General features: G+C 48.8%; 1 protein-coding gene across 5 annotated transcripts in view; it reads left to right on the forward strand.

Annotated features, from left to right (window-relative positions):
• RECQL5 (RecQ like helicase 5) overlaps nt 1-14,809 on the forward strand; it is a 163,379-nt gene that overhangs the window by 87,683 nt on the left and 60,887 nt on the right. The gene's annotated exons all lie outside the window — the stretch shown is intronic.

Raw genomic sequence — 14,809 nt, forward strand, 5'->3', positions numbered from 1 at the left:
GCACTGTTCGACTTTTTGAACACAAAATTGGCTGGAATAAATGGTGGCGCCATGTCGTGTTTGGAGACCCCCTGATATGCGTAAACAGTGGAAACCCCTCAATTCTAACTCCAATCCTAACCCCAACACACCCCTAACCCTAATCTCAACCCTAATCATAACCCTATCCCCAACACACCCCTAACCCTAATCCCAACCCTAATCAACCCCAACACACCTTAACCCTAATCACAAACCTAACCCTAATCCCAACCCCAACCCACCCCTAACCCTAATCTTAACCCTAGCCCTATTTCTAACCCTAACCCTATTTCTAACCCTAATTGAAAAATAAAAATATTTTATTATTTGTCCCTATGGGGGGTGATAAGGGGGGCGGTGATTTACTTTTTTTTTTATTTTGATCCCTGTGAGAGTTTATCACAGTGATCAAAATAAAAAACAATGAATCTGCCGCCGGGAAATGCCGGCGGGTGCACTGCGCATGCGCCCGCCATTTTCCAAGATGGCGGCGCCCATGGACCGGGACGGCCAGGGGGGGTTAGTGAGTATCGTGGAGGGGGATCGGAAGGTGGGGGGGAGCGGAGGGAAGGGGGAGGGGGGCAGATTGCGACAGCGGCGGCCGATCAGTCGGCGGGGGGGTTAACTTAGTGTCTCCAGCCATTGTAATAGTTAATCAAATTTCATTGATGAACTATTACTATCACTCTGATTGTCTGTTGAAAGTGAAACAGCCAATCAGAGCGATCGTAGCCACGGGGGGGCTAAGCCACCCCCCCTGTGGTGAAGCACAAAGGGTCCTGTCACTGCGGGTCGGGTGACCTTTCCGTGACCGCGGTCACCCGACCCGCAGGGGGGCTTTAAACTCATGACACAGAGTATGCGTCATGGGTCAGATTGGCACCGACTTTCATGACCCATACGCTGTGCCACATGTCGGGAAGGGGTTAAAGGGACCAAAAGTAATTGGACTATTGACTCCAAGGCTATTTCATGGACAGATGTGGGCAATCCCTTCGTTATGTCATTCTCAATTAAGCAGATAAAAGGCCTGGAGTTGATTTGAGGTGTGGTGCTTGCATTTGGAAGGTTTTGCTGTGAAGGAAACATTCGGTCAAAGGAGCTCTCCATGCAGGTGAAACAAGCCATCCTTAAGTTGCAAAAAACAGAAAAAACCCATCGAAGAAATTGCTACAACATTAGGAGTGGCAAAATCTACAGTTTGGTACATCCTGAGAAAGAAAGAATGCACTGGTGAGAACTCATCAATGCAAAAAGACCTGGGCGCCCGCAGAAGACGACAGTGGTGGATGATCGCAGAATAATCTCCATGGTGAAGAGAAACCCCTTCACAACAGCCAACCAAGTGAACAACACTCTCCAGGAGGTATGCGTATCAATATCCAAATCTACCATAAATAGAAGACTGCATGAAAGTAAATACAGAGGGTTCACTGCACGGTGCAAGCCACTCATAAGCATCAAGAATCAAAAGGCTAGACTGGACTTTGCTAAAAAACATCTAAAAAAGCCAGCACAGTTCTGGAAGAACATTCTTTGGACAGATAAAACCAAGATCCACCTCTACCAGAATGATGGAAAGAGAAAAGTATGGCGAAGGCGTGGTACAGCTCATGATCCAAAGCATACCACATCATCTGTAAAACATGGCGGAGGCAGTGTGATGGCTTGGGCATGCATGGCTGCCAGTGGCACTGGGTCACTAGTGTTTATTGATGATGTGACACAGGACAGAAGCAGCCGAATGAATTCTGAGGTATTCAGAGCCATACTGTGTCCTCAGATCCAGCCAAATGCAGCCAAACTGACTGGTCCTCGTTTCATGCTAAAGATGGACAATGACCCAAAACATAAAGCCAAAGCAACCCAGGAGTTTATTAAAGCAAAGAAGTGGAATATTCTTGAATGGCCAAGTCAGTCACCTGATCTCAACCCAATTGAGCATGCATTCCACTTGTTAAAGGCTAAACTTCAGACAGAAAGGCCCACAAACAAACAGCAACTGAAAACCACCGCAGTGAAGGCCTGGCAGAGCATCAAAAAGGAGGAAACTCAGCGTCTGCTGGTGATGTCCATGAGTTCAAGACTTCAGGGAGTCATTGCCAACAAAGGGTTTTCAGCCAAGTACTAGAAATGAACATTTTAGTTACAGGAAAGATGTATATCTTTGTACCGTGTTAGCCAGTAGATAGAAAAATATTCAGAATTGAGAGTCCTCAGTGGTTGATACCTTTTAATGGCTAACTGAAAAGATGGTAACACATTGCAAGCTTTCGAGACTACTTAGGTCTCTTCATCAGGCATAGACTAATACAAAATCTGAAGAGTCACATATTTATGCACAATACAGCACAGAAAAAATTCAATAGATGAGACAAGTGACGTGAAGCAGAATTATGATTATGAGGGAGGGAGAAACATAAATATTGGACCAGTTCATAGATAAGGAGTCCAGATGTTTTATTGTCCTCTGATTGGGGTCTCCTAGTGTGTTGTGATGCCCCCACAAGGTCTTCGGAGCAAATTCCTTAACTGATGCAAAAAGACATAAATCCATGCGACACATTCATTCCAGCATTGAGAGTGTCAAAGGTCGTCATAAATTTATACTCACAGACTCTTCTCTCTCTCTCTGAGATGTGAAGTTACCTTTCAATACCAGTAATTTCATATCCCTGGTGCTGTGATCAGGCATACAAAAATGTTTTGCCACAGGTAGATCCATTCTTTTTTCTCTTATTGTGTGACGATGAGAATTCATCCTTGTTCTAAGCTTTTGCCCTGTCTCCCCCACATACAGACCCCCAGTTGGACATTTAGTATAAATAATTAAGTACACCACATTAGATGTAATGCAGCTGAAAGTATCTGGGATCTTGTAGTCCTGATGTGAATTCTGCTTCACGTCACTTGTCTCATCTATTGCATTTTTTTCTGTGCTGTATTGTGCATAAATATGTGACTCTTCAGATTTTGTATTAGTCTATGCCAGATGAAGAGACCTGAGTAGTCTCGAAAGCTTGCAATGTGTTACCATCTTTTCAGTTAGCCATTAAAAGGTATCAACCACTGAGGACTCTCATTTTAGTTACAAGTATTTAATCTGTCCAATTACTTTTGGTCCCTTTAAAAACAGGGTGGCACATGTTAAGGAGCTGAAACTCCTAAACCCTTCATCCAATTTTAAAGTGGATACCCTCAAATGAAAGCTGAAAGTCTGAACTTCAACTGCATATGAATGGTTTTGTTTAAAATTCATTGTGGTAATGTCTAGTACCAAAAATAGAATAATGTTGTCTCTGTCCAAATATATATGGACCTAACTGTATGAAGAATGGCTCACTTATAAGAGAAGTCAAGAAAGATATGATTGAAAATGGCATCATTTTATGATTGATGGGGGTCCAACTGCTGGGACATCCACAGATGAAGTCCTGCTTTTAGCGCTGTATCCCCTTTAGCCTTTGTTCACACACTGCATTTTTGCTGTTTTTTTTTTTTTTTTTCTGCAGGCAAAAACTACTCACTTGTCAGTAAAGAAGCTGCTTATAAAAAGCTGGCTTTGCTGCGTTTTATGCTGCATTTTTCATGCAGCTACAGTTTAGTGCTTGTTATTTGTTATTCCTAAGTTTTCTGCACCAGAAATGCTGCGAAACCTGATACCTACGTTTCTCCTTCGTCTCATTGGGGGACACAGGTACTGTGGGTGTATGCTACTGCCACCTGGAGGCTGACACTAAGTGAACAAAAAAGGTTAGCTCCTCCTCTGCGCATACACCCTCGCCCCGATTGCGGGCGGAACTCAGTTTTTTGCTTAATGTCTCTGGAGGAACACGTGTCTGGTTTTTCTCCAGACTTCTTTTTTCCATGAAGATAAGACAGGGGCGACGGATCCTATTGAAAGGGTCTGATCTCCCCAAACCATCAACGGGCGAGCACGTGTTGAGTATCATCTCCACGTATCCTTTCCCGCACCGAGGGACATATCTGTGTTTTTTTCCCCAGACTTTATTTTTGTTTTTTATTTTTATGAAGATAAGATAGGGGCAACGGATCCTATTGAAAGGGTCCGGTTTCCCCAAACCAACAATGGGCGAGCACGTGCGAGTGTCCCTCCACGTATCCTCTTCTGCGACGTGGGACACGATGCTGGACTTAGCCCTGTCCACCCCTAAGTATTGAAACCATGGGCTTGCACAGAGGCACAAGACTAGTCTGTGCGGCCCGCACTGCTCCACCAACGCTAGACGGCGGTGCTGCAAGGCGGCAGACGGTCCCTCTCCTCACCCCCTGAAGGGGTTAGACGGAGTTAGGGTGCCTGCACCGTCCAGAAATTAACCCCATTCCCTCTACCTGGGTGCTGGATCCGGAGTCAGGTATGGAGAGCTGGGGAGGGTCCTGCGGCAGCGTTCCGGTCCACTGAAGCTCCAGGCGTCTTAGGAAGTGTAGGGCGATCCTGGAGGCGCGCTACGGGCGATTAAGGGTGGTTTTTTCCTACTCCCTTCCTCTCAACCCTCATATGAATTAGGTCTGGTAGCAATATGTCCGGAAAAGGTAAATCGCACATGTTCCTTTATGCCGCATGCATTTCTTGTGCGGTTAGGTTTCCACGAGCTCAGAGCCAAAAAATATGTGAAGCCTGTGACTCCGAATGCGCCCAGGAGCCCTCCCCTGCGACAGAGCCCAGGGGTCCGGGTCCCCCGGAATGGGCCTTATCCCTTTCCCAGTCTATTGGCTTCTCTGACAAGGGCGATCGAGACCCTTCAGGCTCCAGATAGGGGCAGAGATGGCGGCTCGCCTGTCTGGGAGGGATCATCCGCCTCACAAGAGCCTCCGGCCTGCAGGGGCCACAGTCATTCTAGACAGGCGCATAGGAAAAGAACCCACACAGCGTCTCCGGGCCCATCCGGTGCTTCGGCATCCGTGAGTGCGGCGTCTCGTTCACAGTCACCACTATCCGGGAGCGAGCAGAGTTCAGATTATGACGCAGATGAGCCCCTGGACCTAGACACTCCAGGGTGTCGGGTGACGGTTGACAGTCTCATAGAAGCTGTCATTCAGACTTTTGGTATCGAAGATGACGTCTCTCTGGCCTCAGGTCATAAGGTGTCCTTTAAGAGGGCCAAGCGACCGCATAGAGTATTTGGCACTCACCCAGTTAGAGGATATAGTACAGCGTCACAGGGAGCGACCGGACAGGCGCTTCTCGGGCCAGAAAACGCTGGAAGCAAGGTATCCGTTTGCACCAGAGCTCTGTAATAAATGGGCGGAATCCCCGGTGGTGGATCCGCCAGTGTCACGCTTGGCTTCAAAATCTTTGTTATCGGTACCTAGTGTTTCTTCTATTAAAGACCCCACGGATCGGCTCATAGAGAGTTTGGCCCGCTCTGTGTATGAGGCATCAGGTTCAGCGCTCTCTCCCTCATTCCCAGCAACATGGGTAGCCAAGGCCATGATGTCATAGTCAGAATCTTTAAATAAAGTCTTGCGGGATAGGGACCTGCCGACGGAGGTATCAGAGATAGCGAGTCAGATCGCGATGGCAGGTGATTACCTAATCAATGCATCCTTAGACGCTGCTAATTGCGCGGCACTGGCGGCGGCTAATGCGATCGCCGTTAGGAGGGCTCTATGGTTAAGGATGGGGCGGGCCGATTCGGTTTCCAAAAAATCCTTGACTTCCCTACCTTATCAGGGTAGCCGCCTATTTGGGGAAAAATTAGACCAACTCATCTCTGATGCTACAGGGGGGAAAAGCAGTTTTCTTCCACAGCAGAAAATCAAGCCGCCGTTTCGTCAGCCTCAGGCGCGGTTTCGGGCATTTCGTAACCCCGGGTGGATGGCATCGGCCAATTCCGCCGCTCCAGTTCGCTACAACCAAGACAAGGATCGACAGGTCACATATAGAGCCAACCCGCTGGGCAGGATGCGGGCTCGCCAGCCCAGGTCGAGGGGAGTCAGATCCCAAAGACCATCAGCTAAATGACTCGGGGCAGCCGTTACCCGAAAACGACAGGGTGGGCGGCAGTCTACTCCAGTTCTGCCACGTCTGGGTCACGGTGGCACGCGACGCATGGGTGGCGGAATTGGTGTCGTCCGGGTACAAGATAGAATTTGTCAAGTATCCCCCAAAACAATTTTTTCTTTCCCGGCTTCCCAAGGTGGAGGCCCGGGCAGAGGCTTTGCTGGGAGCCATCAAGGTATTCCAGAGCAACGGAGTCATTATTCCCTTACCAGAGTGCGAGAGGACTCTGGGTTTTTACTCCAATCTGTTCGCGGTCCCTAAAAAGGACAGTACAGTCAGGCGGTACTTGACCTAAAGCTCCTGAACAGGTTAATCAGGATCAAACATTTTCAAATGGAATCTCTCCGTTCGGTTATAGCGGCCATGGAGCAAGGGGAATATTTGGTCTCGATAGACGTCCAGGATGCCTATCTGCACGTCCCTATTTTTCCTCCACATCAGAAGTTCCTACGTTTTGCCATCGATGGCCGGCACTTCCAGTTTGTAGCACTGCCCTTCGGGCTGGCTATCGCCTCCAGGGTGTTCACAAAGGTAATGGCAGTCGTCATGGCCATTCTACACTCTCGGGGCATAGTTGTCTTGCCGTACTTAGACGACCTCTTGGTGAAAGGCCCTTCATTTCGGGCATGCGAAGAGAATGTCAGCATTGCGCTGGATACCCTATCCCACCTAGGATGGCTGGTCAACGGGAAGAAGTCATCCCTTGTCCCAGCCCAGAAGATTTCTTTCTTAGGGATGATTTTCGACACCTCCCGAGGGTTGGTAATTTTCCCTCAGGACAAGGCTCTAGCGCTCCGGCAGGGAGTCCGGAAACTGCAGCAGCCAGTCCCTCACACCATTCGGTTCAGGATGAGGGTGCTAGGGAAGATGGTGGCGGCAATGGAAGCAATTCCTTTTGCCCAATTTCATCTTCGCCCCCTGCAGCATGCTCTCTTGACAGTCTGGGACAAGAGCCCATTCACGCTCGGTGCCGTTGTCCTCTCAGGTCAGACAGTCACTACAGCGGTGGACGAGCAGTTCCTCCCTTCTTCAGGGGAAGCCTTTCCCCCCAGATCAATGGTTGGTGGTCACAACCGACGCGAGCCTCCTCGACTGGGGAGCGGTTTTTTGTCACCACACACTTCAGGGGCAATGGTCACAACAGGAAGCACGCCTCCAGATCAACTTGTTGGAGATACGTGCAGTGCGGCTGGCGCTGCAACATTTCCAGCACTTTCTAGCAGGACGTCCTGTCTGGATTCAATCGGACAACGCCACGGCGGTGGCTTACGTAAATCATCAAGGGGGCACCCGCAGCAGGGCAACCATGCGCGAAGTAGAACACGTACCTCGCTGGGCCGAGAAGAACCACTCGGTAATTTCAGCAGTCCACATACCGGGCGTGGAAAATTGGGCGGCGGACATCCTCAGCCGGCAGGGTGTCGTGTCCGGGGAATGGGCGCTGCACCCCGAGGTCTTCCAGCAGATTTGCCAACGGTGGGGAACACCGGATGTGGATTTGATGGCCTCCGGGGTGAACGCCAAAGTGCCCGTGTTCGTGGCTCGGTCTCGGGACCCACGAGCGATCGCAGTGGATGTGTTGGTTCTACCATGGAACCAGTTTCGCCTTCCATACTTGTTTCCCCCGCTACCACTACTTCCGAGGGTCATCAAGAAAATCAAAACAGAGGGGGTTCCAGCAATTCTGCTGGCCCCAGACTGGCCCCGTCAGGCATGGTACGTGGATCTAGTGCAGCTCCTTGCAGACGTTCCATGGCGTCTGCCAGAACGACCAGACTTGCTGTCGCAGGGGCCGATCTGCCACCCGAACTCAGGGGCCCTGTGTTTGACGGCATGGCCGTTGAATCTTGGATTCTGACCCAGGTGGGGTTTGGGCGAGAAGTGGTCGCTACAATGGTTAGCGCCCGGAAGCCTACCTCGGCAAAGATTTACCATCACACTTGGAAGGTCTTCTTTAGCTGGTGTCGAAATCACGGGGTTGCTCCACTAATTTTTTCTATTCCCAACATCTTGGCTTTTCTTCAGTCAGGCCTAGACTCAGGGTTGGCCCCGCGCTCCCTTAGGAGACAGATATCGGCCTTGTCTGTCTTCTTCCAGCGAAAGATCGCTACCAATATGCAGGTGAAGACCTTTATCCAGGGGGTCTCACATTTGGTACCCCCCTATAGAGCGCCCCTAGACTCCTGGGACCTTAACCTGGTCCTGAGTGTCCTGCAGGAAGCTCCGTTTGAGCCATTACCAGAAATTTCGTTGTCGTACCTTTCCAGGAAGGTGGTATTCTTGGTAGCCATAACTTCCATTAGGCGGGTCTCGGCGTTTGCGGCCATGTCATGCCGAGCTCCGTTTCTCATTTTTTTCAAGGATAAAGTGGTTCTAAGGCCAGCTCCCCCCTTTCTGCCGAAGGTCGTGTCCTCATTTCACATTAATGAGGATATCGTCTTGCCTTCATTTTGTCCAGCGCCAGTACATCATGTGGAAAAGGCGCTTCACACATTAGACCTAGTGAGAGCACTCAGAAGGTACGTGTCGCTGACGGCACCCTTTTGCCAGACGGATACACTGTTCGTGCTCCCCGAAGGGCTCAGGAAGGGACTCGCAGCCTCAAAGTCGACCATAGCCACATGGATCCGTCTAACTATTCAGGAGGCCTACCATATTAGAGGCACTCCGATTCCTGCAGGGATCGGGGCGCATTCTACTCGGGCAGTGGGCGCCTCTTGGGCACTAAGGCACCAGGCTTCGGCGGAGCAGGTATGCAAGGCAGCGACCTGGTCCAGCCTGCACACATTTTCTAAACATTACAATGTGCATACTCTGGTCTCGGCAGATGCAAGCCTGGGTAGAAGAGTTCTCCAAGCAGCAGTGGCGCACCTTTAGACAAGAGGTGCATGTGGCTTGGATCGGTGAGTCAATCTCCCACCCAGGGACTGCTTTAAGGCTACTTTCACACATCAGGTTTTCGGCGTCAGGCGCGATCCGGCGTCGTGCCGGAGCGCCGGATCCGGCAAATATTTTGTAAAACAGGATGTGACGGATCCGTTTTTCTGCCGGATCCGTCTTGCTCTTCACAGACAAAACCGGATCCGGTTCATCCGGTTTTTGTTCCGTTTTTCGACGGATTACACCGGATCCGGTTTTTAAAATCGCCCCTTGTGGCCTTCCGAACGGGATTGGCTACTGAAAAACTATATATAGCATGTTCCTACAGCCCTTCTTTGACAGGTTGGAGAGGAGAAAGTGCAGGTTGGAGAGAAGAGCAAGTTACTGGCGAAGATGGATGTTGTGATTGGAAATATTTTGAAGAATTTGGCGGATTTTACAGCGGAGGCGAATCGTTTGAGGGTGATTGTTCTGGAGAAGGAGAGAGCGAGACAGCAGCGCATCAGGCATCGTAGACGACGTTTGTGGATCCACCCCATCACAGCCAAGAGAATGACGCGTGGGGTCTATTCTACACTCTGCATGGACCTTAGACGAAACCCGGATAAATTTTTTGGATATGTTAGGATGAAAATGGAGAATTTTGATTACTTGGTGGAGCGCATTGCACACCTCATAAGAAAAGCGGACACTTATTGCCGCTTCTCCGTTTCACCCGCAGAGCGTCTGATGGTGACTTTAAGGTAAGCCACATTTATTGGATGTGCTCGCATCAGAGCACACTTTCACTGCAATCTTGTTGGTGGTAGGTTGCAGCTCCAAGTGTTATAGCTGAGTTTTGGTATGTAATGCTGTGATTTTAAACTAATTGATTGTTTTTTAATTCCCCACAGATTTCTTGCAACTGGAGAATCCCTTTCGTCACTGCATTTCCAGTACAGACTCGGGATTTCCACCATATCTGGAATAGTGAAGTACACATGCCGTGCACTGTGGGACTCCTTAGCTGAAGAGTTTTTACCAGAGCCCACAACAGAGAGGTGGATTGAAATTTCAGAAAAGTTTCAACAGATATGTCAGTTTCCCAACTGCTTGGGCGCTGTGGACGGGAAACATATCCGCATTGTAAAGCCAGCCGGATCGGGATCGGAATATTTCAATTACAAGAAATATTTTTCCATTGTCCTCATGGCCATCGCTGACGCGGAATACAAATTTATTGCTGTTGATATTGGGGCCTATGGCCGCTCCAATGACTCTCAAGTTTTCAAACTGTCTGCCATGGGGCGTAAACTGTATGGAAACACCTTCCAGTTCCCACCCCCTAGACTGCTGCCGCAAACATCTGGTCCACCTATGCCATTTGTCTGTGTAGGGGATGAAGCCTTCCAGCTGTCAGAACACCTTTTGAAACCGTTCTCTAGCAGAGGATTGTCAAGAACAAAACGCATTTTTAATTACCGCCTCACAAGAGCAAGAAGAATGGTTGAATGTACCTTTGGTATTCTGACAGCCAAATGGCGGGTCCTATTGACTGCGATCAACCTCAAGACAGAAACTGTGGACGAGGTGATCAAAGCTTGCGTGGTACTCCACAATTTTGTTATCTGCAAGGAACCCATTTCCATTGAGGATACCTCTGAAAAAACCACCTTGCAAGATTACCATGACATTACCACTAGAAGTTCTGTGACGGTTTCAGTAATGAGGGACAATTTTGCACTATACTTTGTCACCTCAAGGCAGAGTACACTGGCAGGATGACAGAGTGTGAAAGCTTTGTGCCCTTAACCAAACTTGTGTACCAACAGTATATACCTTTGCCAACCAAAGTTGGCTATCTTGTCATGGTCTTACTATTTTTACCTTTAGGCCACAGGTGTGTACCTGGTTGTGTTTTATGCAAAGTATTTCACCTTTTAACAAAAGTTGTGTACATTGATAGGAAATCACCAACAATAAACACAACTTTTTAGGTGAAATACTTTGCTTCCAACACAACTGTGGCAAAAAGGTAAAATTTACCCACAGTTATATACCAGGTTTTGAATACCTTTTGACCTTTGAAATTATTTAACCTTTTTTTGTAAACATATTTCGCCGCAGAAAGAAATGACAGACAACCATTGTAAAAGTAATTTAACTTTTATTTAAAATTTTTTTTTTTTTTGTAAAATGTTTTTAAAGTTAGTTAAAAAAACTTTTTGAATAAATGTTTGAAAACAAGCAAATGGGCATTTTTATTAAAAAAAAAACATTACAACTCGGTGTAGTGTGGGGTGGAAATACTGCTGGAGGGGCTGCGGGACACTTCGACACTGGGAGTGTGGAGAGAGGACTGGGATCGTGGTGGGGAAGGAACAGTTAGAGGTGAAGGTGTGGAAAAAGCTACAGAATGGGTGGACATGTGGGAGGCAGAAGAGGTGGTGGGCGGTGGAGTGGAGGGTTGGGCAGGGACTGTAGGAGCAGATGATGTTGATGGCAAGTTGTATGGGGAAGGAGTTTGGTACGGGGAAGGAGTTTGGTACGGGGCAGGTTGCTGGAAGTGGGGAGATGTCTGGTACTGGGGAGGTTGCTGGTACTGGGGAGGTTGCTGGTACTGGGGAGGTGGCTGGTGCTGGGGAGGTGGATGGTATGTAATAGGAGGGGGAGGATGGAAAGTGGCTGGAGGGGGTGCAGGTGGAGGAACTACTGTGGTGGGAGGAGGAGGTTGGGAGGTAACGTGCTGGAGAGCACTGTGGCATGAATGCATTACATGCATCTGCTGGGTAGGAGAGAGCGTTTCCATGCGCTCCACAACAGACCTGAAAAAGGTGTGGTTTGGCGAAGATCTTGCTTCTGAATGCATGGTTTGCAGAAGTGTCTTCACCTCCAGAATGCTGGAGTTGATCTGCTGAAAGCCTGCGGAGATTTGCTCTGACAAGACTTTTAGACAGTTCTGGAAAGATGCATTCAGATGCAAGAACTCTGGCGCATAAGTCTTTTCCTGACCCCTCTGCCGCTGCCGCCCAGTACCCGCAGGTGTACTAGAGGTGGCAGGGGCAGAAGGGTGGGGTAAAGGGAAAGCGATCTCCTCACCAGCAGCTTCATGTAATGTAGGCGGCCACGATGCTCCTGTGCTGGTGGATGGGACAGATGGGTCGAATGTGTGGGAAGGCTGGGAAGGTGCAGATGTACCGGGGCGGTCGAAGTGTCCCTCGGTGCCGGTCTCCTCAGGGATCGCCTCAGAAGGGTCCAATCGTGCAGGCTCCCGAGTGCTGCTCACCGTGCTGTGGAATAAAGAGAAAAAAAAACAATTAAAATAGTGACATGGTATGGCCCTGGCTGAAAAAAAAAAGTTACATATAAACATTTTTTTGTCACATGTGGTGTGTAATATTTACCTTCTGGTGACCATTGTATCCCGGAGGAACGACAGGGCTCGTGCGTACTTGTACTTGCTCCTGCGTCCTCCAGATCCACTCGGGGCCCGCATCTCTTTATTGAACTCCTTCTTGAAACGATCCCTCACAGACCGCCACCGCTTTACAATTCTCTCCCCTGAAACGAGAAAGGACAAAGTGGTTAGTATACAACATCAGTGTTTCCCAAACTCCAGTCCTCATGGTCCCCAGGGGTCATGTTTTCAGGAATTCCAAAGTAAATAGAAATCCTGAACACATGATCCGTGGGGACCACGAGGACTGGAGTTCGGGAAACACTGGTTTAAATCAAGCAACCGGTACTGTATATACTTACGCTCTTTAATCTGGGCCCGAGCATCGAGGTCCTCCCAGCGGTCCACAAGGAGCGAACAGATTTCCTCCCAGAGTCGTCGGGTAACGATAAGGTCAGCATGGCGGCGGTCAGCCATATTCCAGAGCGGCTCCCTTTCTCTGACGAGATCGATGAGGTGGTCCACATCGATTCCTCCATCCTCACCGTCAGAGTCGGGAGCACGCTGTGAAGGCTGTTAAAGAAAAAGACAAAAATAACATAATTAGCCTCCACAAAAGAAATGAAATAAAAAGTGCAAAAAAACAAAGCAAAAATATTTATACTTACACGCTGGTGACCGCCGCGTTGCTGTCGCCGACGACCCTGGGAGGCACTGCGAGGACCTCTTGGCCGAGCACCAGATTGGGAAGACTAGAGAAGAAAACAAAAAATGTTATGTCTTTGGATGTAGGCATTTGTTTGCTGTGTGTGGTCTGCAGAACATTGTTTTCTATGTGTTGTGTGTAGTGTGATGTTGTGTTTCTGCGTTTGATGCAAAAATCTTACCAATTGTGAGCCCACTCCAGGTGTCTGTCCACCCCTTCCTTCTTCTTCTGGGAGCTCCTCTTCATCTTGTGATTCCTGTTTTGAAATAAAAGGCAATGAATAGACATATATTACAGAGATGATGGATTTTGGAAATAAAAACTTACCGTCAAACGCTGACGATGCGAGGGAGGGCTCCCAGAAGAAGATGTGCTGTCTTCCTGCTGGCCAGACTCCATGGCTGTGGGTGGTGTTGCTGCTGCCAGTGCTGCCATTGCTGCTGCTGCTGCATCTCTTGGGCGGCTGTTGAATAAAGAGAAACAAAGGGGCAATGAATATCTTGATATTCCATGGCCCTAGTTTGGAGGAATGGGGGATTTGATAATTACCGTCTCTCATCTGCTGCTGGACTCCCCTCCCGTTGTTCAGCATGCTGCTCCATTTGGGATGGTGGTGGTGCTGATGGTGCTGCTGCAGATGTCTCCTGCCTTCTCCTGCACCTGGTTCTTGTCTTGGGTGGCATGTTGGGTGTGGCTGAGGGTCCCACTGTCTTGCTTTTATATATGTGTCTTGTGGGCAGAGCTACTGAGCATGCTCAGACCAAAAAAACCGGATCTGGCCACTGGATCCGGCTGTCGCCGGATGAGGCGCATTGCGGCGCTCATAGGCTTTCATTGTGTGAAAAAGCCGGACACGCCGGATCCGGCGTGTCCGGCTTTTTCGCCGGAGACAAAAAAACGTTACAGTAGCCGTTTTTTCCAGACGCCGGATCGCGACACATTGCCGGATCCGGCGAAAACCGGATGAAACGCATGGCCATCCGGCTCGATCCGGCTCTAATGCAAGTCAATGGGGGAGAAACCGGATCGCGGAAACCGGATCCGGTTTTTGTCAAAAGCGCCGGATCGCGCCTGACGGCGAAAACCTGATGTGTGAAAGAAGCCTAAGACATCCCACAGTACCTGTGTCCCCTAATGAGACGAAGGAGAAACATGGATTTTTGTGAGTACTCACCGTAAAATCCTTTTCTCCGAGACGCTCATTGGGGGGGACAGCACCCACCCTGTTAGCCAAGTGGGTTCTTGTTTATTTAATTAATATATTTTTGTTGAGATTAGGGTGGGCCTTTTCCAGACAGATTGTATTCTGCATTAAGGCTGATTTGTTTTGTGTTCTCCTACTGCTGTTGCACTAAACTGAGTTCCACCCGCAATCGGGGCGAGGGTGTATGCGGCGGAGGAGGAGCTAACCTTTTTTTGTTCACTTAGTGTCAGCCTCCAGGCGGCAGTAGCATACACCCACAGTACCTGTGTCCCCCAGTGAGCGTCTCGGAGTAAAGGATTTTACGGTGAGTACTCACAAAAATCCATGTTTTTGCTGGGGTTTTTTGTACTTTTTGCTTTCTATGGGTGAAAAAAGCTGCAAAAATACTGAAAGAAGTGACATGCTGCAGGTTGCAAAAACGCATCAGTTTTCCAATTCAGTCAGGAAAAAAAACCAATGTGTGCGCATGAGATTTCTGAAATCCCATAGCTTTTGCTGGTACTGTAAGATGCAGCTTTCAATTTTTTTATAAAACGTAGAAAAAACTCAACATGTGAATATAGCCTTTAGGCCACATGTATACATTCAGTATTTGGT

This window comes from Dendrobates tinctorius, unplaced genomic scaffold, assembly GCF_039654945.1.
Source record: "Dendrobates tinctorius isolate UK_male_01 unplaced genomic scaffold, ASM3965494v1 ptg000103l, whole genome shotgun sequence".
In the NCBI taxonomy this organism is placed as follows: Eukaryota; Metazoa; Chordata; class Amphibia; order Anura; family Dendrobatidae; genus Dendrobates; species Dendrobates tinctorius.